Source organism: Pristiophorus japonicus, chromosome 9, assembly GCF_044704955.1.
Source record: "Pristiophorus japonicus isolate sPriJap1 chromosome 9, sPriJap1.hap1, whole genome shotgun sequence".
Taxonomy (NCBI): domain Eukaryota; kingdom Metazoa; phylum Chordata; class Chondrichthyes; family Pristiophoridae; genus Pristiophorus; species Pristiophorus japonicus.
The window spans coordinates 209,055,600-209,079,897 of NC_091985.1; the positions used below are offsets into that span (position 1 = coordinate 209,055,600).

Genomic DNA, 24,298 nt, shown 5'->3' on the forward strand with positions numbered 1-24,298 from the left:
TCTTGTCCGCTTTACTTGCTTTTGGACGAAGTGGTGGTTTTCTTGGGCAGCAGCACAGCCTGGATATTAGGCAGCACCCCGCCCTGAGCGATGGTCACCTTTCCCAGCAGCTTGTTGAGCTCCTCGTCGTTGCGGATGGCCAGCTGCAGGTGTCTGGGTATGATGCGGGTCTTCTTGTTGTCACGAGCCGCGTTGCCAGCCAGCTCCATGATTTCAGCGGTCAGATAGTCGAGCACAGCAGCCATGTAGACCGGGGCTCCGGCACCCACACGCTCAGCTTAGTTCCCCTTACGCAGGAGCCTGTGAACACGGCCCACAGGGAACTGCAGTCCGGCCCGGGAGGAGCGAGACTTGGCCTTGGCCCGAGCTTTACCGCTGGTTTTTCCTCTTCCAGACATTTCCACAATCCACAAGCTCAGAGAAAGAATGAGAAACTCCTCCCACATCTGCCCTTCTTATACATTCTGGAGCGATGCAGGGAGCGAACTTATGATTGGTCACTCTGTGGTGAATTTCATTGGTCGTTTCCGATGACCAATCACAGCCTCTTTAGTCCACCAATGAAAGTAGGGCGAAAATTATTGGTTCTCAAAGTCAGAACCTAACGATTTTTTAAATTCAAAAATCCCGCCAATAATTATGTTAGTAACTTAAGCATTAGCCAAATACTTCAAAACACTTTTTGTTTCCTTTTGTCTGATTCCATGTTTCCCTTGCAAATTTCAGCCTCTTACAATCAGTATTAAATTCGGCTTCAGGTTCAAAGTGTCTGTAACGGGCGGGACTCAGTCCCCACTGATTCTGTAATGGGACACATTCCAGCTCCATCGTTGTAAAAGTGAACTTTTTTTCATAGGAGCTGCTGTGGGAGTGAGACTAGAACTGAGAGTCATTCTGTAAAAATAGAAGAGGGACAGAATGTTCAAACTGCCCTGTTCTAGTCTCTAAGAACTCCCATTCTGGGTTGTTACACTGCGGGGAGTCTCGGGTTAATAAATAGACTGAGCCGCAACGGAATAAAAACAAAACGTGAAAAGGGCTTGAGTGAGAACGTGTGACTGAAATCGGAGTTTCTCCGCCCTCCCAAAATAAATTCGTCGGCAGGCTCTGTGAATGAACGGGTCTGAGAGCAAAGGGAAAGCGACCAGGGACCGTGTTTGTAGTTTACTCACTGCGGGAAATTCCAGCGACGCCAAGGTCGAATCCGTCAGTGAAGCTGCTTATGAGAATTCAAAACTAAATCTACAGCTGGAATTGTAAAGGTTCTCAAACACAATTGTTCGGGAAATAATTACAGTAAATTCAGTCTAAAGGGTGATGTGTTTGTGCAGCTCTTTCAATGATGTTGTGGGTGGCTCTTAAAAGAGCCGTTGTGTTTGGGATTTTGTTCCGTCAGGACAGCGTGGAGTTTTACTTGGAGCTGGTGTACTTGGTCACCGCCTTTGTCCCTTCCGATACGGCGTGCTTGGCCAGCTCCCCGGGTAGCAGCAGACGCACGGCGGTCTGGATCTCCCGGGAGCTGATGGTGCGACGCTTGTTGTAATGGGCCAGCGGGAAGCCTCACCCGCGATGCGCTCGAAAATATCGTTCACAAACGAGTTCATGATGCCCATGGCCTTGGAGGAGATGCCGGTGTCGGGGTGAACCTGCTTCATCACTTTGTAGATGTAAATGGAGTAACTCTCCTTCCTCGACTTTCGGCGCTTTTTGCCACCCTTCGGTGATGTTTTCTTGATTACTTTCTTGGCACCCTTTTTCGAAGCTGGTTTCTTTTTTTTTAATTCGTAGCCAATCGTTCCAATTCTTTGTCAAATCACAAACGCCAGAGGTCACCTTGCACATGCCAAGGATCACTCTGCGCCAATGCTCTTAGCCAAAAGGCCTAGAGCCACTGCACCGTTCCTGGAAGTACTGCAATACCAGGTTCGTGCCATGGAGGTGGATGGGTCAAGCCACCCCACACACCTCCGTGGAGGTGGATGGGTCAAGCCACCCCACCCACCTCCTGTTTCCAAAAAAGCAAGCATATACCTTCCTGACCAGGGAGAAACCACCCGGAGGTCATGGTGGCTGGTCAGGTCAGTTACGCATGATCTTAGCCAAAAGGCCGAGAGAAGCTGGTTTCTTTTCCTCAGGCATCGTCTTGTTCAGTCAGGTACAGATATGAAGGAAATTCTGCTCCGGGCTCGCATTATATAGGCAGCCCCACACTCCGCCCACAGCTAATGAGGGATGGGTGAAGGCAATGACTGTGATTGGTTCATTGGCCGCGTTGTCAATTTCCATTGTTCTGTATCTCTCTGATTGGTCTCTTTAAACATCCAATCAGATTTATTGCTCGCCAAATTCTCAAATTCTTGAATAAGGTCATCAATGACATCCCCTCCCGATTTATAATCTGTTCTTTATGTTTCTATTCTGCTCTCAGGCAAAAATGGTTAATGATGGCCGGACTTATGAGGAAGGTTCACTCACGTTTTTTCCTGTATATATTCAATAATCTGAACAGCTGTGTTTGTCGATCTACATTTCCACATGTTCGAGTCATTGACCGGTTTGTAACCGAGATTGCCTGAGGGTCACTTCTGATCAGGACATGGGAGTCCTTCTGTGAAGGCAAGAGCCCCTCACTGTCCTTCCGCCCTGATGCTAGCTTCCACCCATCGATTAATTCAACACCTTTCTTATCTGTCACTGCTGCAACATGAATGTAACAGCATGGATTTATGAAGGGGAAGTCATGTTTGACAAATTTGCTGGAATTCTTTGAGGATGTAATGAACAGGGTGGATAAAGAGGAACCAGTGGATGTAGTGTATTTGGACTTCCAGAAGGCATTTGACAAGGTGCCACCTAAAAGGTTACTGCACAAGACAAAAGTTCACAGGGTTGGGGGTAATATATTAGCATGGATAGGGGATTGGTTAACGAACAGAAACCAGAGAGTCGGGATAAATGGTTCATTCTCAGGTTGGCAATCAGTAACCAGTGGGGTGCCGCAGGAATCAGTGCTGGGACCCCAACTCTTTACTGATATATATGTATACTTGTATTTACTCTGTACACCCACCAAAGGGCTCATCCCCTGGAGTCCCAAGGGAGCACAGATATTTAAGGAGGCTTCATAGGTTGGAGAGGCACTCTGGAGACTTGCAACAAAAGACTACGGTCACACTTTACTTTGAGCTCAGTGTTCAGTCTGACTCGTTCTCCATCTACTACAACTGGCAATGAGATACAGATAGCGAACCCAAATATGCAGAGAACAGTGTGCATCCTGGAGAAATTCTCGGAGGGAGATGATTGGGAAACTTTTGTGGAACGACTCGACCAATACTTTGTGGCCAATGAGTTAGATGGGGAAGAAAGCATTGCCAAATGAAGGGCGATCCTCCTCACTGTCTGTGGGGCACCAACGTATGTCCTCATGAAGAAACTGCTCACTCCAGCAAAACCCACAGAGAAATCATACCATGATTTGTGCACACTTGTCTGAGAGCATTTGAACCCGAAGGAAAGCATTCTGATGGCGAGGTACCGGTTCTACACCTACAAAAGGTCTGACGGCCAGTAAGTGGCGAGTTATGTCGCCAAGCTAAGATGCCTTACAGGATATCGCGAATTTGAAGAACATTTGGAGCACATGCTCAGAGACTTTTTCGTACTTGGCATTGGCCACGAAACCATACTTCGCAAACTTTTGACTGTAGAGACCCCAACCTTGAGTAAGGCCATAGCGATAGCCCAGGCATTCATTGCCACCAGTGACAATATGAAGCAAATCTCTCAGCACACAAGTGCTGCTACAAGTACTGTGAACAAAGTGATGTTGTTTTTTGAATCATAATGCAAAGGGCAGGTCACACATACCTGCAGATGTCTCAGAGTCTACCATCAAGGGTGATGAATGCAAGGCCATTAACACCTTGTTGACGCTGCGGGGGTGATCATTGTTTCCATTCATGCCGATTCAAAGAGTACATTTGCAAGGGTTGTGGAACAATGGGACACCTCCAACGACTGTGCAGGTGAGCTGCAAAGAATATTAAACCTAAAACCACCATGTTGCAGAAGAGGACAGATCCACAGAGGATCACGACGAACCAGAGCCTCAGATCGAGGAGACAGAGGTACATGGAGTGCAGACATTCACCACGAATTGTCTCCCGATAATGCTGAATGTTGAATTAAATGGACACCCGGTGTTAATGGAGCTGGACACAGGTGCAAGCCAGTCCATCATGGGCAAAAATACTTTCGAAATGTTGTGGTGCAACAAGGCCTCAAGGCCAGTCTTAACTCCAGTTCATAAGAAACTAAGAACTTACACGAAAGAACTGATCCCTGTAATCGGCAGTGCTACCATAAAGGTCTCCTACGATGGAGCGGTGCACAAGCTACCACTCTGGGTGGTACCGAGCGATGGTCCCATGCTGCTCGGCAGGAGCTGGCTGGGAAAGATACACTGGAACTGGGACGACGTCTGAGCGCTATCGCCCGCTGATGACACTTCGTGTGCTCTGGTCTTAAACAAATTTCCTTTGCTGTTCGAATCAGGCATCGGGAAATTCCAAGGAGCAAAAGTGCAGATCCATCTAATTCCGGGGGCATGATCCATCCATCACAAGGCGATAGCAGTACCGTACATGATGAGAGTAAGGGTAGAGATCAAGCTAGATCAGCTGCAAGGAGAGGGCATCATTTCACCGATCGAGTTTAATGAATGGGCCAGTCCTATCGTCTCAGTCCTCAAGGGAGATGGCACAGTCAAAATCTGAGGCGACTACAAAGTAACTATCAATTGTTTCTCCCTGCAGGACCAATACCCACTACCAAAGGCCGATGACCTCTTTGCAACGCTGGCAGGAGGAAAGACGTTCACAAAGCTGGATCTGACTTCAGCCTACATGACGCAGGAACTGAAGGAATCATCAAACGCCCTCACCTGCATCAACACACACAAAGGTCTTTTTGTTTATAACAGATGCCCGTTTGGAATCCAATCAGCGGTGGCGATATTCCAGAGAAACATGGAAAGTTTACTGAAGTTGGTCCCACACACCGTGGTCTTCCAGGACGACATCTTGGTCACCGGGTGGAACACAGTCGAGCATCTGCAGAACCTGGAGGAGGTTCTCAGTCGACTCAACCGCATGGGGCTCAGGTTAAAATGGTCGAAGTGTGTTTTCCTGGCACCTGAAGTCGAGTTCCTGGGAAGGAGGATTGCGGCCGATGGCATCAGGCCCACCAATGCGAAGACGGAGGCAATCGATAATGCACCGAGGCCACAGAATGTGATGGAGCTGTGGTCGTTTCTGGGACTCCTGAACTACTTTTGTAACTTCTTACCGGGTCTCAGCACTGTTAGAACCACTGCATGTCTTACTATGAAAAGGGGACGAATGGGTTTGGGGTAAAAGCTAAGAAAATGCCTTTGTAAAAGCGAGAAAATTGTTATGCTCAAACAAATTGCTTGTGTTGTATAATCCATGTAAGCGTTTGGTACTAGCATGTGATGCGTCGTCATATGGTGTCGGGCATATATTGCAACAAGCTAATGATTTCGGGAAACAGCAACTGGTTGCTTATGCATCCAGGAGTCTGTCTAAGGCTGAGAGAGCCTACAGCTTGATTGAGAAAGAAGCATTAGGGTGTGTCAATGAGGTAAAGAAAATGAATCAATATCTGTTTGGGCTAAAATTCGAATTGGAAACTGACCATAAGCCACTTATATCCTTATTCTCCGAGAGTAAAGGGATAAATACTGACACATCAGCCCGCATCCAGAGATGGGCGCTCACGTTTTTTGTTTTTTTTTATAAATTCGTAGCCAATCGTTCCAATTCTTTGTCAAATCACAAACGCCAGAGATCACCTTGCACATGCCAAGGATCACTCTGCGCCAATGCTCTTAGACAAAAGGCCTAGAGCCACTGCACCGTTCCTGGAAGTACTGCAATACCAGGTTCGTGCCATGGAGGTGGATGGGTCAAGCCACCCACACACCTCCGTGGAGGTGGATGGGTCAGATGGGCGCTCACGTTGTCCGCATACAACTAAGCCATCCGCCACAGGCCAGACACAGAAAACTGCGCCGATGGTTTCAGTAGGCTGCCATTGCCCACCACGGGGGTGGAAATGGCGCAGCCCACAGATCTAGCCATGGTTATGAAAGCATTTGAGAGTGAGCAATCACCCGTCACTGCCCAGCAGATCAAAACCTGGACAAGCAAGGACCCCTTATTATCTCTAGTCAAAAGCTTTGTGCTTCATGGGAGCTGGTCCAGTGTCCCAGTTGAAATGCAGGAAGAGATAAAGCCATTCCAGCAGTGCAAAGATGAAACGTCTATACTGGCAGGGACAAATGAGTAGTGGTCCCCAAGAAGGACAGAGACACCTTCATCAATGACCTCCATAGTACCCACCTCGGCATCGTAATGATAGCCAGATCCGATGTGTGGTGGCCCGGTATTGATGCGGACTTAGAGTCCTGTATTCACAGATGTAATATATGCTCGCAGTTAAGCAATGCACCCAGGGAGGCGCTGCTAAGTTTATGGTCTTGGCCCTCCAAACCGTGGTGTAGGGTACACATCGACTATGCAGGCCCGTTCTTGGGTAAAATGTTCCTTGTGGTTGTAGACGCGTATTCCAAGTGGATTGAATGTGAGATAATGTTGGCTAGCACGTCCACTGCCACTACTGAAAGCCTGCGGGCCATGTTTGCCACACACGGCCTACCCGATGTCCTGGTGCGTGAAAACGGGCCATGTTTTACCAGCGCTGAGTTCAAAGAATTCACTACCCGTAACGGGATCAAACATGTCACATTTGCCCCGTTTAAACCAGCGTCCAATGGTCAGGTAGAGAAGCAGTGCAAACCATCAAGCAAGGTTTGAAGAGGGTAACTGAAGGCTCACTGCCGACTCCTACTTATCTACTGCACGAGACCACACTCACTCACTGGGATCCCACCTGCTGCACTGCTCATGAAAAGAGCACTTAAGACAAGGCTCTCGTCAGTTCATCCTGATCTACAGGAACAGGTAGAGAGCAGGCGGCTTCAACAAAGTGCATACCATGATGGCACAAATGTGTCACGTGAGATTGAAATCAATGATCCTGTATTTGTATTAAATTATGGACAAGGTCCCAAGTGGCTTCCCGGCACTGTCGTATGGCCTACACCTGCTCCTATTTATTATGTTCTAACTACATTAGGTGTTTCAGTATTACCTTCATCTGGAATGCCCCGTAAATGTCTATGATTCGAACACTAAAAGGACATTCCGTCCATTATGTATATGCTGATTTAAAACACCTAACGCCATGATATAGATCTTGGCAAAACACATATCTATACAGAACAAAATGTAAATCAACTATCTCGCCCCCGTTCCCCAGGTCGCTGCTCTCTCTGTGAGGCGGTGGGTGGCTCTGAGAAGAGCCTTTGTGTTGTGCTTGGGGGAAAGGGTCACGTTATTCAGCCGCCGAATCCATAGAGTGTGCGGCCCTGCCGTTTCAGAGCGTACACCACATCCATGACAGTGACCGTCTTGCGCTTGGCGTGCTCAGTGTAGGTGACCGCATCCCTGATCACATTCTCCAGGAAAACCTTCAGCACCCCGCGGGTCTCCTCGTAGATCAGGCCCGAGATCCGCTTGACACCGCCATGGGAAGCCAGGCGGCGGATGGCTGGTTTGGTGATGCCCTGGATGTTATCACGGAGCACTTTACGGTGTCGCTTGGCTCCACCTTTACCCAGTCCTTTGCCTCCTTTACCTTTTCCAGTCATGATCATTCTTTACTGGAATCACCGCTGAATGTTAATCTCTCGCCTTACCCATTGTCTGTTGAGCCCACCAATGAAACGAGGACAGAAATTCCTGTCCTCAACAGTCACACCTCGAACAATTTTTAATTTCAAAAACCCCACCAATAATTTTTTAAAGTGCGGATTATGTTAATAAATTCACCATTAGCCAAAGATTTACAAATAGGTTTTATTTCCTTTTATTTTATTCCATATTTCCCTTACAAATTCCAGGCTGTTATAATCAGGATTAAATTCGCGCGTTCACTTTCAAACTGTCTGTAATGGATGGCAATCAATCTCCACTGATTCTGTAACGGGACACATTCCAGCTCAAACTGTGTAAAAGTTGAGAATCACAAACCACGGATCGATCCTCCGCACAGGCGGGAGTGAGACCAGAACTGGGAAAAGAGAAGAGGGACAGAGTGTTCAAACTGCTCATGTTCTGGTCTGTGTACGAACTCCCATTCTGGTTTGTTACACTGCGGGGAGTCTCGGGTTAATAAACAGATTGACACGCAACAGGAATAAAAAAATAAACTTGAAAGGGGCTTGCAAGGGAATGAGGTGACTGAAATCTGAGTCTCATCCCCTGAACAAGCTCCCAATTCCTTGCCAGGCGCAGTAAATGGGAAAGAGCGACCAGGAACCGTGTTTGTAGCTTGAATGGCGGGAAATTCAGCAGCGGCCCTAACGTCAAACCAGACAGTGAGAATTATGAGAATTCGAAACTAAATCCACAGTAGGAACGGCAAAGGTTCTCAAACACACATGTTCAGGAAATAATTACAGTAAATTGAGTTTAAAGGGCGATGCACTTGTGCAGCTCTTTCAGAGAGGTTGTGGGTGGCTCTTAAAAGAGCCGTTGGGGTTTGTTCTCTCAGAACAGCATGGAATTTTACTTGGAGCTGGTGAACTTGGTCACCGCCTTTGTCCCTTCCGACACGGCGTGCTTGGCCAGCTCCCCGGGGAGCAGCAGGCGCACGGCGGTCTGGATCTCCTGGGAACTGATGGTGTCAGATTCTGGTATGTGAGTGTGTATTTTATTCTGTACCTATCTATCTCTGGTATATGAGTGTGGCGTTTAATCTGTACCTGTCAGCTAATGGTCTATGATTGTGGGGGTCACTCTCTAACTCTCAGTTTCGGTTATGTGATTGTGGGTTTTAATCTGTACCTGTCACTCCCTAGTATTTGAGTGTGGAGTTTATTCTGTACCTGTTTGTCTCTGGTATGTGAGTGTGGGGTTAATCTGCACCTGTCAGTTTTTGGTATGAAGACAAACGTAGGTCCCTTGCAGACAGATTCAGGTGAATTTATAATGGGGAACAAAGAAATGGTGGACCAGTTAAACAAATACTTTGATTCTGTTTTCATGAAGGAAGACACAAATAACCTTCCGGAAATACTAGCGGACCGAGGGTCTAGTGAGAAGGAGGAACTGAAGAAAATCCTTATTAGGCGGGAAATTGTGCCAGGGAAATTGATGGGATTGAAGGCAAATAAATCCCCGGGGCCTCATAGTCTGCATCCCAGGGTACATAAGGAAGTAGCCCTTAGAAATAGTGGATACATTGATGATCATTTTCCAACAGTCTATCGACTCTGGATCAGTTCCTATGGACTGGAGGGTAGCTAATGTAACACCACTTTTTAAGAAAGGAGGGAGAGAGAAAATGGGTAATTATAGGCCGGTTAGCCTGACATCAGTAGTGGGGAAAAAGTTGGAATCAATTATTAAAGATGAAGTAGCAGCGCATTTGGAAAGCAGTGACAGGATCGGTCCAAGTCAGCATGGATTTATGAAAGGGAAATCATGCTTGACAAATCTTCTAGAATTTTTTGAGGATGTAACTGGTAGAGTTGACAAGGGAGAACCAGTGGATGTGGTGTATTTGGAGTTTCAAAAGGCTTTTGACAAGGTCCCACACAAAACATTGGTGTGCAAAATTAAAGCACATGGTATTGGGGGTAACGTACTGATGTGGATAGAGAAATGGTTGACAGACAGGAAGCAGAATGTCAGGATAAACTGGTCCTTTTCAGAATGGGAGGCAGTGAATAGTGGGGTGCCGCAAGGTTCAGTGCTGGGACCCCAGCTCTTTACAATATACATTAATGATTTAGATGAAGGAATTGAGTGTAATATCTCCAAGTTTGCAGATGACAGTAAGCTGGGTGGCGGTGTGTGCTGTGAGGAGGATGCTAAGAGGCTGCAGGGTGTCTTGGACAGGTTAGGTGAGTGGGCAAACGCATGGTAGATGTAGTATAATGTGGATAAATGTGATGTTCTCCACTTTGGTGGCAAAAACAGGAAGGCAGAATATTATCTGAATGGCAGCAGATTAGGAAAAGGGGAGGTGCAATGAGACGTAAGTATCATAGTACATCAGTCATTGAAAGTTGGCATGCAGGTACAGCAAGCGGTGAAGAAGGCAAATGGTATGTTGGTCTTCATAGCAAAGGGATTTGAGTACAGGAGCAGGGAGGTCTTACTGCAGTTGTACCTGGCCTTACTGAGGCCTCACCTGGAATATTGTGTACAGTTTTGGTCTCCTAATCTGAGGAAGGACGTTCTTGCTACTGAGGGAGTGCAACGAAGGTTCACCAGACTGATTCCCGGGATGGCAGGACTGACATATGAGGAAAGAGTGGATCGATTGGGTCTGTATTCACTGGAGTTTAGAAGGATGAGAGGGAATCTCATAGAAACATATAAAATTCTGACGGGATTGGACAGGTTAGATGCTGGAAGAATGTTCCTGATTGTTGGGGAAGTCCAGAACCAGGGGACACAGTCTAAGGATAAGGGGTAAGCCATTTAGGACTGAGATGAGGAGAAACTTCTTCACTCAGAGAGTTGTTAACCTGTGGAATTCCCTACCGCAGAGAGTTGTTGATGCCAGTTCATTGGATATATTCAAGAGGGAGTTAAATATGGCCTTTACGGCTAAAAGGGATCAAGGGGTATGGAGAGAAAGCAGGAAAGGGGTACTGAGGGAATGATCAGCCATGATCTTATTGAATGATGGTGCAGGCTCGAAGGGCCAAATGGCCTACTCCTGCACCTATTTTCTATGTTGCTCTGTTTCTTTGTGAATGTGAGGTTTAATCAATACCTGTCAGCCTCTGGTATGTGACTGTGTATTTTTTCTGTAACTGTCAGTTTATGACGTGCGAGTGTGTATTTTATTCTATACGTTTCAATCTCTGGTATGCGAATGTGGGGTTTATTTTGTACCTACCAGTTTCTGGTATACGACTGTGTATTTTATTCTGTATCTTTCAGTTTCTGGTATATGAGTGTGTATTTTATCACCTGCCCATCTCTGGTATGTGAGTGTGGGTTTAATCTCTACCTGTCAGTTTCTGGTATGTGAGTGTGTGTTTTAATTTGGACCGGTCAGTTTCTGGAATATGTATGTGTATTTTATTCAGTATCTGTCAGTTTCTGGTATATGAGTGTGGCGATTAATCTGTACCTGTCAGTTTCTGATATATGATTGTGGGCTTTAATCTGTACCTATTAGTTTCTGGTATGTGAGTGTGGGTTTTAATCTGTACCTGTCAGTTTCTGGTATATGATTGTGGGTAACTTGTACCTGTCAGTTTCTGGTATGAGTGTGGGGGTAATCTCATGTATCAGTTTGTGGTATGAGTGTGGGAATTATCCTGTACCTGTCCGTTTCTGGTATGCAAGTGTGGGTTTTAATCTGCACCTGTCAGTTTCTGGTTAAAAAAACATGTGGCTTTAATCTGAACCTGTCAGTTTCTGGTATGTGAGGGTAGGGTTTCCTCTGTACCTATCAATTTCTGGTCTATTATTGTGGGCTTTAATCTGTACCTATTAGTGTCTGGTATGTGAGTGTGGGTGATATTCTGTACCTGTCAGTCTCTGGTATGTGAGAGTGGTTTTAAGATGTACCTTTCAGTCTCTGATATGTGAGCGTGGGGAGTAATCTGTACCTGTCAGTTTCTGGTATTTGAGTATTGGTTTTATCCCATAGCTGTTAGTTTCTGGTATATGTGTGGGGTTTAATCTGCACCTGTCAGTTTCTGGTAAAAAGTGTGGGTTTTAATCTATACCTATCAGTTTCTGGTGTGCAAGTGTGGGTTTTATTCTGTATATTTCAGTATCTGGTATATGAATGTGGTCTGTTTCAATAGTGAAACAGCATTTGATCCTCCCGCTCTGTGTGGCTGTAAGATTCACAATGTAACTCAGCCACTCCGGATGACTGTTGGACTGACAGCTTCTGCTGCCTGTGAGAATAGGATTGAGGCCAGTTCTGTGTCTCTGCGCTCTGTGAGAGATAATGTACTTACTGTATGCGAGAAGGAGCTGCCTGCACTTTTCATTGTGTTCCGGGTGGAAAAAATACCACCTTTATACTGCATCAATGAAGTATTTTGCTTTGAGAATAATACCAGAAAAATATTAGTTATGATATGGACAACTGATGGGGAGAATAGAAAATAAAGTAGAAACATAGAAAATAGGTGCAAAGTAGGCCATTCGGCCCTTCAAATCTGCACCACCATTCAATAAGATCATGGCTGATCATTCCCTCAGTACCCTTTTCCTGCTTTCTCTCCATACCCCTTAATCTCTTTAGCCGTAAGGGCCATATCTAACTCCCTCTTGAATATATCCAATGAACTGGCATCAACAACTCTCTGCGGCAGGGAATTCCACAGGTTAACAATTTTCTGAGTGAAGAAGTTTCTCCTCATCTCAGTCCTAAATGGCCTACCCCTTATCCTAAGACTATGTCCCCTGGTTCTGGACCGCCCCAACATCGGAAACATTCTTCCCGCATCTAACCTGTCCAGTCCCGTCAGAATCTTAAGTTTCTATGAGATCCCCTCTCATCCTTCTAAACTCCAGTGAATAAAGGCCCAGTTGACCCAGTCTCTTCTCATTTGTCAGTACAGCCATCCCTGGAATCAGTCTGGTGAACCTTTGCTGCACTCCCTCAATAGCAAGAACATCCTTCCTCAGATTAGGAGACCAAAACTGAACACAATATTCCAGGTGAGGCCTCACCTAAGCCCTGTACAACTGCAGTAAGACCTCCCTGTTCCTATACTCAAATCCACTAACTGTGAAAGCCAACATACTATTTGCCTTCTTCACCGTCTGCTGTACCTGCATGCCAACTTTCAATGACTGATGAACCTTTTCCTAATCTCCCGCCATTCAGATAATATTCTGCCTTCGTGTTTTTGCCCCCAAAATGGATAACCTCACATTTATCCACATTATACTGCATCTGCCATGCATTTGCCCACTCACCTAACCTGTCCAAGTCACCCTGCAGCCTCTTAGCATCCTCCTCACAGCTCACACCACCACCCAGTTTAGTGTAATCTGCAAACTTGGAGATATTACACTCAATTCCTTCATCTGAATCGATAGTGTATATTGTAAAGAGCAGAGGACCCAGCACTGAGCCCTGCGGCACTCCACTAGTCACTGCCTGCCATTCTGAAAAGGACCTGTTTATCCCGACTCTCTGCTTCCTGTCTACCAACCAGTTCTCTATCCACGTCAGTACGTTACCCCCAATACCATGTGCTTTGATTTTGAACACCAATCTCTTGTGCGGGACCTTGTGAAAAGCCTTTTGAAAGTCCAAATACACCACATCCACTGGTTCTCCCTTGTCCACTCTGCTAGTTACATCCTCAAAAAATTCCAGAAGATTCGTCAAGCGTGATTTCCCTTTCATAAATCCATGCTGACTTGGACCGATCCTGTCCCTGCTTTCCAAATGCGCTGCTATTTCATCCTTAATAATTGATTCCAACATTTTCCCCACTACTGATGTCAGGCTAACTGGTCTATAATTACCCGCTTTCTCTCTCTCCATTTTTTCAAAAGTGGTGTTACATTAGCTACCCTCCAGTCCATAGGAACTGATCCAGATTCAATTGACTGTTGGAAAATGATCACCAATACAGCTACTATTTCTAGGGCCACTTCCTTAAGTAGTCTGGGATGCAGACTATCAGGCCCCGGAGATTTATCGGCCTTCAATCCCATCAATTTCCCTAATACAATTTCCCCCTAATAAGGATATCCTTCAGTAGTAATGAATGTTTATGTTTATAATAAAGTAAAGTATCTGAAGAGAGGAAACCGTGATACAAACAGGGTCCTTGTCTGAGCTCACTGCAGTACAGCGGCACTCAGATTTTCCACACCAAGTGTGTATGACGGTTCTACAGAAAGTTATCAGCATCCAGACACAATACAAATCCGGCACTGGTCCATGAATGGGATCACCCGATTGATACAATCGCGGTGTATATCTTTCCACTCCCATAGGACTACCTGTAAAATTCTGAATCGCTTTCTGGATTATAACCACAGGTACCTGGGCTGTACAACAATTGTTCTCAGTCTATTGGAACCGAGTTAAGTGCCTGTGCAGACAACAGAATGTCACAGAGCCCGGATCCTGATGTATCTGAGGGAGTGACAATGTATCTCTCGATCACCTTCAACATGGTTCTGGAGAACTCAACGCACTGAAACAAAATTACCAAATTTGAAATGTCTACTTTCTGTCCTGCTGCCTGCAATAGATGCACTTTGTGACACTCCTCACATCCTCACTGTCAGGCTGTGTTTCCATGTTCATGTCCAAGAACAGCAGTCACGGTGAGATTGGGACTGAATCAGGAACATTCACTACTGATTTGGTGAAAGAAAGCAGCAATGATTTGAAAGAGTGCGGTGATTAACTTTCTCTGTTACCTTACACTGTACACACACAGCCCGGGATATCTCCTCTCCCTTCCCCCACTCACTCCATGTTCCCAAACTACTTCCTGCTCCACTCTGCCTCTTACAAACAGCCCCCGATTCCCCGACACAAAGCCCATTTACAGACACATTCCCAATGTGATATACTGCTGTAAGGAGGCTGCTGTTTGCTCTCTTACTCGGGCCCGGGATATCTCCGCTCCCTGATGTGTTCAACGATCATCAGCCCAGCACAGAGGAAATGGCTGCCGCTGGCAGAGCTGGGGGAGGGGAGGTCGCATGGGCCCTTCCTGTCGGTTTAAACACTGGGCGGGGAGAGGGGGGCGGGGTGGGGGGAGCAGGCAAGTATTTCAATGCTGGAGAGTGAAGCCTCGAGGCTGTTCTGGAAGCTGAGGCCACGGTCTCTGCTCAATCTGTCACCCTGTATAGTTCAGACTATGGGATGTGAGCGTGTGTTTTACACTGTATAGTTCAGACTATGGGATGTGAGTGTGTGTTTTACACTGTATAGTTCAGACTATGGGATATGAGTGTGGGTTTTACATTATATAGTTCAGACTATGGGATGTGAGTGTGTGTTTTACACTGTATAGTTCAGACTATGGGATGTGAGTGTGTGTTTTACACTGTATAGTTCAAACTATGGGATGTGAGCGTGTGTTTTACACTGTATAGTTCAGACTATGGGATGTGAGTGTGTGTTTTACACTGTATTGTTCAGACTATGGGATGTGAGTGTGTGTTTTACACTGTATTGTTCAGACTATGGGATGTGAGTGTGTGTTTTACACTGTATTGTTCAGACTATGGGATGGGAGTGTGTGTTTTACATTGTATAGTTCAGACTATGGGATGTGAGTGTGTTTTACACTGTATTGTTCAGACTATGGGATATGAGTGTGGGTTTTACACTGTATTGTTCAGACTATGGGATGTAAGTGTGTGTTAATTTTTATATGAATGGAAAAGCAGATTGTTTAAAAGAGAGACTAGTAAATGTAGTTATTCAGCGGGATTTGAGTGACATTGTACACGGATCACATATAGTTAACTTGCAGCTACTGCAAGCAATTAGGAAGGTAAAGTATATGTTGACCTTTATTACAAGGGGTTTGGAGTATAAGAGTAAAGAAGTGTGGCTGCAATTATGTAGGGCTTTGGTGAGACCACACCTGGATTACTGGGCACAGTTTTGGTCTCATTGCCCAAGGAAGGATATTAGAGGGGGTGCAACATTGAATCCTGGGATAGGGAGATTGAGTGAAATGCACCTATACACTCTGGAGTTTAGGGGAGCTGAGCTCATTGAAACCTAAAAAAAAAATCTTAGAAGGCTTGGCAGGGTAGATGCTGTGAGGATGTTTCCCTTTGCTGGATAGTCTAGATCTAGGGGTCATAGTCTCAGGATAAGGGATCAGACACTTCGGACTGAGATGAGGAGAAATGTATTCACTCAGAGGGATGTGAATCTTTGGAATTCTATACACATAGGTCTGAGACACTCAGTCAATGAGTATATTTAAGACAGAGAACAAAGGGAATCAAGGGAAATGGGTATCAGGCAGGAGTTCAGGGTGAAGTTCAGCCATGAATGTAATGAATTGTGGAGCAGGCTCGAGGGGTCTTATGGCCTGCTTCTATTTCTTATTCTCTTCCAGCTGTCAGTATCTGATACGTGAGTGTTGTTCTTTCTTCAATTTTTGGTGTGCGAAAGTGGGTTTTATTATACACTATGTCAGCTTCTAGAATGTGACTGTGAGTTCCACTCTGTTTTTGCCTGTCTCCGGGATGTGAGTGTGGATTTTACTCTGTATCTGTCTGTCTCTGGTATGTCAATGTGGGTATTACCCTGTACCTGTCAGTTTCTCGTATGTGGTTGGGGATTTATTCAGAACGTGTCAGTTTCTGTTATGTGAGTTTTATTCTGTACTTGTCATTTTCTAAATTTGTAACATGGGTTTTCCTCTGTACCTGCCAGTTTCTGGGATGTGAGTGTGATTTTTTTGCATGTACCTGTCTGTTTCCAGTATGGGAATGTAGGTAAAACTCTGTAGTTCTCAGTCTCTGGGATGAGTGTGTGCGTTTTACTCTGTATCTGTCAGACTCTGGTATGTGAGTGGGGTTTTATTCTGTACCTGTCATTTTCTGGTATGTTAATGTGGGCTTTAATCAGTACCTGCCAGTTTCTGATATGCGAGAGTGGATTTTAGCCTGTATATGTCAGTTTATGATATGAGAGAGTGAGTATCTCTATTTGTCTTTTATGTAAGTGTAAGTTTTACTCTGTATAGCTTAGTCTCTGGTATGGGAGTGTGGATTTTGCTCTATAGCTGTCTGTCTATGTGATGCAAGTGTGGATTTTACTCTGTATCTGTTCGTCTCTGATGTGAGAGTGTGAGTTTTACTCTGTATCTGTCAGTTTCTGGTATGCAAGTGTGGTTTTCCTCTATCATTCAGGCTCTGGGATGAAAGTGTGAGTTTTACTCTGTATGTTAATATCTGCGACGTGAGTCTGGGTTGTACACTGTAACTTTCATTTTCTCAAATCTGAGTTGGGTTTTATTTTGTACCTGTCAGTTTCTAGTATATGAATAGGGGGTTTTAATCTGTACCTGTCAGTTTCTGCTGTGATAGTGCTGCATTTGTGCTGTATCTATTAGTTTCTGATGTGTGAGTCTGTTTTAATCAGTACCTGTTCGGCTGTGGGATGTGAGCGTGTGTTTGACTCTGCATCGGTCAGTGTCTTTTATGTGGCTGTTGATTTTACTCTGTAGCTGTCGCTCTCTGGGATGTGAACGTGGGTTTGACTCTGTATCTGTCATTTTCTCATGTGTGAGTGTGTTATAGACTGTATGTGTCACTCTCTGTGGTGTCAGTGTGGGCTTTATTCTGTATCTGTCAGTCTTTGGAATGTGAGTTTGGTTTTAATCTTTACTTGTCAGTTTCTGGTATTTGTCTGTTGTTGTTACTCTCCAATTGTTAGTTTCCAGGATGTGATTGTATATTTTAATCAGTACCTGCCAGTTTCTTGTACAGGAGTGTGGATATTAGTCATATCTTCCAGTCTCTGGTATGTGAATGTGTGTTTTACTTTATAGCTGTCTGACTCTGGAATGCAAGTGTATTTTATTCTGTATCTATTGGTTTACAGAATGTGTTAACAAAAACTGAGAGGTACAGAATAAAAGTTATGTGAATATCCATTTTACTCTGCACCAGTCACTTTCTAATATGTGAGTGTGGATTTTAACCTATATCTGCCAGTCAGTCAGTCTGTTACCATATGTGATTGTGATTCAATCTCAATCTGTCATTCAGTGTGCCCGAGAGTATGTATCATTCTGTCTCTCTCAGTCCTGGCACTGCGTGCGGGTGTGGGGCCCATTCTGTGTGTCTCAGTCCCTGGCACTGCGTGTGGGTGTGGGGTCCATTCTGTGTCTCTCAGTCCATGGCACTGTGTGTGGGTGTGGGGTCCATTCTGTGTGTCTCAGTCTCTGGCACTGTGTGGGTATCTCTCAGTCCATGGCACTGTGTGTGGGTGTGGGGTCCATTCTGTGTGTCTCAGTCTCTGGCACTGTGTGGGTGTGGGGTTCATTCTGTGTCTCTCAGTCCATGGCACTGTTTGTGGGTGTGGGGTTCATTCTGTAGCTGTCAGTTTCTGCTACTGTTTGAGAGTGTGAGATTCACTCTGCCTCTGTTAGAATGGTGATGTGTGAGAGTGCGAGATTCATTATGTAATTGACAGTCTCTTGTACATGCTATTCTTGCTCTGTGTGACTGTTGGATTCTGTTCCTTCTTTAGGCCTATGCTAGTTTGCGATTATCTGTGATTGTCTCAGGAGGAGGTTTGGTTCAGTCCATTATCTCCGTTTCTCTGCTCTTGTATGTTAGTTGCTGGGTTTGAGAGTCAGTGTACCGACACCAGTGTGTATTGACACCGTGTCAGTCAGTCCTTGTGTGTGAGTAAGGGGGTGAAAATGGATCTGCCTCTCAGAGCGATATGTTTGGACTTATTGTACTGTTCCAAGTGACTGTAGGATTCATAATGTAACTTTGGGATTTGGATCACTGTGGGACTGACAGCTTCTGCTGCCTGTGACAATATGATTGAGGTCAGTTCTGTGTCTCTGCGCGCTGTGAGTGATAATGTACTTACTGTGTGTGAGAAGGAGCTGCCTGCACTGTTCCTTGTGTTCCGGGTGGAGGAAAGATCACATTTATTCTGGGGGTGAAGTATTTTGCTCCAAGAATAATGAGAAAAATATTAGGTACAAGTCATGGACAGGTGCCCTTAGACTATAACAATAAAGTTATAATTAATGTATATTTTTATAATAAAGTAAAGTATCTGGAGAGAGGAATGCGCGATACAAACAGTGACATTGTCTGACCTCACTGCAGTACAGCGGCACTCAGATTCTCTCATCATCATCATCATCATCATAGGCGGTCCCTCGAACCAGGATGACTTGCTTCCACGTGAGTTCACAGATGTTTCAATGAAGGACCCGATATTCCAATCCTGACTCCAATTGAAAGGGTGGAAGATGCCTGTGCGTGGATTTTTTTTAACGTGTGGTGACCATTACACATCAGCCACCACACGGGCTTGACAGAGCTAGGACTTTATCCAGTGGCAAGGGTTGACCAGGACTGGCCTGTGCTGCCCCTGGGCCATCGGCTCTTCTGGGCCCTGTACTCTCATTCTCTGCACCTCCGCCATGATCTCTCAGTGCTCCTCCGCCACAAAACACTCGCCGCACCTCCGCCATGATCTCCCACCGCACATCCATACCAAACATTCGTCGAACCTCCGCCACGATCACCCACCGAATCTCAGCCACGATCCCTCAATGTCCCTCCGCCTCGATCACTCACCACACCTCCACCACGACCATGAGCAGAGGAGCGGGACGGTCGTGGCGGAGGTGTGGCGAGTGATCAGATTCCCCACACCAGCTGTGTCAGACGGTTCGATAGTAAGTTATCAGCATCCAGACACAACCCAAACCCAGCACTGGTCCATGAATGGGAACACCCGACTGGCAGAGTCCAGGTTTATATCTCCCACTTCCATGGGACAATCTGTAAAATTCTGAATCGCTTCCTGGATCATAACCACAGGTACCTGGGCTGTACAGCAATTGTTTTCAGTCTAATGAAACAGAGCTGAGAGCCTGTACAGTTAACAGAATGTCACAGATGTATCTGAGGGAGCGACAATGTATCTCTCGATCACCTACAACACGGTTCTAGAGAATTCAACGCACCGAAACAAAATAACCCATTTTTGAAATGTCTCCTGTCACACTCCTCTCCTGGTGCCTGCAATAGATGCACTTTGTGACACTCCTCAAATCCTCACTGTCAGGCTGTGTTTCCACTGTTCACTATCCAAGAACAACAGATACTGTGAGATTGGAACTGAATCAGGAACATCCACTACTGATTTGGGGAAAGAAAGCAGCACTGATTTGAAAGAGCGAGGTGATTTACTTTCTCTGTTACCTTACACCGTACACACACAGCCCGAGAATGGCCTCTCCCTTTTCCCACTCACTCCATGTTCCGGAACTAGTTCCTGCTCCACTCTGCCCCTTACAAACAGCCCCCGACTGCCGCTGAACTTACCCCGACTCAAAGCCCATCTGCAGACACAGTCCCAATGTGATGAGGTGCTGTAAGGAGGCTGCTGTTTGCTCCCTTACTCGGGCCCGGGATATTTCTGCTCCCTGATGTGTTCAACGATCATCAGCCCAGCACAGAGGAAACGGCAGCCGCTGACAGAGCTGGGGGAGGGGAGCTCGCCTGGGCCCTTCCCGTCGGTTTAAACACTGGGCGGGGAGGGGAGGAGCGGAGCAGCATGTATTTAGTGCATGCTCAGACATCTTTTTGTCACATCTAAATCAGCAAAAATGGGATTGTTTCATAAGTTGATTTTATCTCTAATTAAATGGGCCACATTGAGAGGATTTTAATTATAATCCGAATTACCAACAAAATGATTCGGTGAGCCAGACACTGGAGTGGGATTTCCTAAAGAGTTTTACTCTTTCCGTTAGTCTCTGGTGTGTGAGTGTGCCCCTGTCATTTCTGATAGGGGACTATGGGTTTTACTTGCTGCATATTATTGTTCTGATAACTGGGTGTGGGTTTTATTCTGTACCTGTCAGTCTCTGCTATGGGAATGTGGGTTTTATTCTGTACCTGTCAGTCTCTGTGATGCGAGTGTGGGTTTTACTCTACCTGTCAGTTTCTAGTATGCGAGTGTGGTTTTTTTATCCTCAGTTTATGGTGGGAGAGTGTGGGTTTTACTCTGTACCTGTCAGTTTCTAATATGTGAGTGTAGGTTTTGTTTCAGTACCTGTCAATCTCTGGAATGTGAGTTTGGGTTTATTCTATTTTAACCTGGCTATGAACCCTGCTCCCTCGCGGCATAGGTGTTCTCTGGAAATACACTCAGCAGATCATCACGAATCTCTTGCCAATTATTCAAAAGTTTCAGATAAATGCACAAAATGACCAAACTGCTTCAAAAACAGACACAGGCTGTCAAAAATAATGGAAAACAAGGCCCAGTAGATTTAGAGGGAGAGCTCGGGCTGGTGGGAATCCATCACTGGATCGTTCACACAAGCGAGTGGATTAATTTGGTGATAGTACGAATTCACTGGTAGGTATTCGATGAGTAAGGTAAATAATCACCAGATTGGAATTTAGCTTTTTCTTGTAACATCACAGATAAGTGGATCACAAGCAGGGTGGAGGAATTTGGTGATAGTAGGAATTCATTGCAAATTATTGACCTGGTTAGGAAATTGACTGAGCTGTAGGAGACAGAGGGTAGGGACAAAGGTTGGTTCTCAAGTTGGCAGGATGTGGTGTCCCACAGGGATCTATTTTGGGGCTTCAAACTATCTTCAGTATTTATCAATGACTTAGTTGATGGCATAGAAAGTCATATATCGAAATTTTCCACTGACAAAAGATAGGCGGCATTGCAGGCAGTGTAGTTGAAAGCATCAAATTACAAAGGGATAGCGATAGATTAAGTTAATGGGCAAAACTGCATCAAATCGATTTCAATGTAGACACTTTGGACCTAAAAAGGATACAAGAGGGTACTTAGTAAATGATGAAAAGCTAAAAACAATGGAGGTCCACAGAGACTTGGGAGTCCAGGTACATAGATCATGAAAATGTCATGAACAAGTACAGAAAATAATCAGAAAGGCTGATGGAATGCTGGTTTTTACATCGAGAGCACTAGAATACTAGGGGGTAGAGGTTATGCTGCAGCTATACAAAGCCCTGGTTAGCCAACACCTGGAGCATTGAGAGCAGTTCTGGGCACCATGCCTTAGGAAGGTTATATTGGCCTTGGAGGGAGTGCAGCGTAGATTTACCAGAATGATACTCGGACTCGAAGGTTTAAGATATGAGGAAAAATTACACAAATTAGAGCTGTATCCCCTAGAATTTAGGTTAAGGGCTGATCTGATCGAAGTTTAAGATATTAAGCGGAACAGATGGGGTAGATAGAGAGAAACTATTTCCCTTGGGGATTCTTGGACTCGGGGCATAGTCTAAAAATTAGAGCCAGAACTTTTAGCAGTGAAATGAGGAAACACATTTATACATAATGGGTGGTAGAAGTTTGGAACTCGCTTCTTCAAACACCAATTGATGCTAGGTCATTTGTTAATTTTAAATCGGAGATTGATAGCTGTTTGTTAACTAAAAGTATTAAAGGATCTGGCCAAAGGTGGGTATATGGAGTAAGGTCATAGATCAGCCATCATCTCATTGAATGGGGGAACAGGCTCGAGGGGCTCAATGGCCTACTCCTGTTCAGTCCTGGCAACTGCTCCATAGGGTGAACTAATCCAAATAGAGATTCATTTGCTGAGACTCTGGAACACTTGTTTTCTGCTGTTAAATACCAGAATCAAATTGATTAGAATGCACCAATTGAAACAGAAAATTCAGCACTTTCTGGGGAGGTGAATGGCCGAGACACATTGATACTAAACTGTATTTAGTGACCAATAGAACAAGGAGGAAGAGACAATCTCACACAGACACATACACACATGTAGAGACATACCCACAGAAGCACATACACATTCATATATCAAAATATATACATAAACACATACACAGCCACAAAGATAGACACATAAACACTTCTCTAACTGGCGAGAAGCTCGGAGCTGTGGATGAACAGATTTTTCGGGGCAGGGGTATAAAAGGATACGGAGATAAAGCAGGTAGAAGGAGTTAAGAGACAGATCAGCCCTGATCTCACTGAATGGGGGAACAGGCTCGAGGAGCTGAATGGCCTGTTCCTGTTCCGATGTTCCTTCCTCCACTTTATCTCCAGTGTCACCATCAAGCACTCCCAGGGCACATACAATACTGAGCACATCCTCATTACCTTGGCATTACTACTGTCACTCTGTCCCCAGCCCTACTCCAAACCATTTCTGTTCCTGAATTTATAAACTAGGAAAACTTAGAAACGATAAATCTTCGGGACTGGATGAATTGCATCCGCGCAAACTAAACCATGCAAAGGAAGAGCCCATCGAGAGAATTGTGTTCAGTTCTGGACCTCACGAATGATGTATTAGCTTTGGCGGGGGTGCAGCACAGATTCAGCAGATTGATACCGGGGCTAAAAGGGTTAAATTATGAGGGCAGGTGGCATAGACAAGTCTTTTACTTCCTTGAAGATAGAAAATGAAGGATGATATCATTGACATGTTTATGATGATAGAGAGAGAGAGATACTATTTCATCTGGTGGAAGAGTCCAGAACAAGGAATAAACTTAAAATTAAAGCGAGACCGTTCAGGGGTGTGGCCAGGATGCACTTCTTCACACAAACGTCAGTCGCAATCTGGAAATCTCTCCCCCAAAAAGCTGGAGCTCAACTGAAGTGTTCAAGACTCAGACTGACTGATTTTTGTTAGGTTGGGTTCTGTGTCTGTATATTGACACACAAAGACAAACACACACATGCACAGACATGCTGAAACACACACATGGGTTAAGGGTTTAAGCAGACTTTTAAAGGCACTTGTTCGTCAGTCTGTCTGCTGATTTCGGGCTTGGTTTGGTACAAATCTCACCAAGGACTGTGTTTGAACTCCCCACATTCATTTTACACGTCCTTCAGATTGGTAGGGGTAAAAGGTCAGTGTTTTGACCCTCTGTGACACCCAGCCGACTGCTGAAGATTGTTTCGAATGCTGTAACACGTCTTTTCAGAATTCACTAGAGAATTACATAGTATTTACTGCACAGAAACAGGCCATTCCTCCCAACATGTCCATGACGGTGTTTATGCTCCACACGAGCATTCTCTCACCTTAGTTCACCTCACCCTATCATATCCTTCCATTCCTTTCTCCCTCATGTACGTATCTAGCTTCCCCTTAAAGGCACTCTGCTATTCACCTTAACTCCATGTGCTAGCAAGCTCTACATTCTAACCACTCTCTGGGTAAAGAGGTTTCTCCTGAATTCCTGATTGGATTTATTAGTGACTATCTTATATTTAGTTCCTAGTTTTGGACTCCCCACAAGTGGTAACATCTTCTCTACATCGACCCTAACAAACAGCAACATAATTATAAAGATCTCTATGAGCCTTCTCTTTTCTAGAGAAAGAGCCCCAGCATGTTCAGCCATTCTGGATACTTAGA

The 24,298-nt window shown here is 45.2% G+C and overlaps 1 protein-coding gene and 2 pseudogenes across 1 annotated transcript in view; 1 reads left to right on the forward strand and 2 right to left on the reverse strand.

Moving 5' to 3' along the window:
* LOC139274101 (zinc finger protein 420-like) overlaps window positions 1-24,298 on the forward strand; it is a 506,104-nt gene that overhangs the window by 193,753 nt on the left and 288,053 nt on the right. The window lies entirely within an intron of this gene.
* On the reverse strand, window positions 12-398 carry LOC139273532 (histone H2A type 2-A-like; annotated as a pseudogene).
* On the reverse strand, window positions 1,887-2,116 carry LOC139274326 (U2 spliceosomal RNA; annotated as a pseudogene).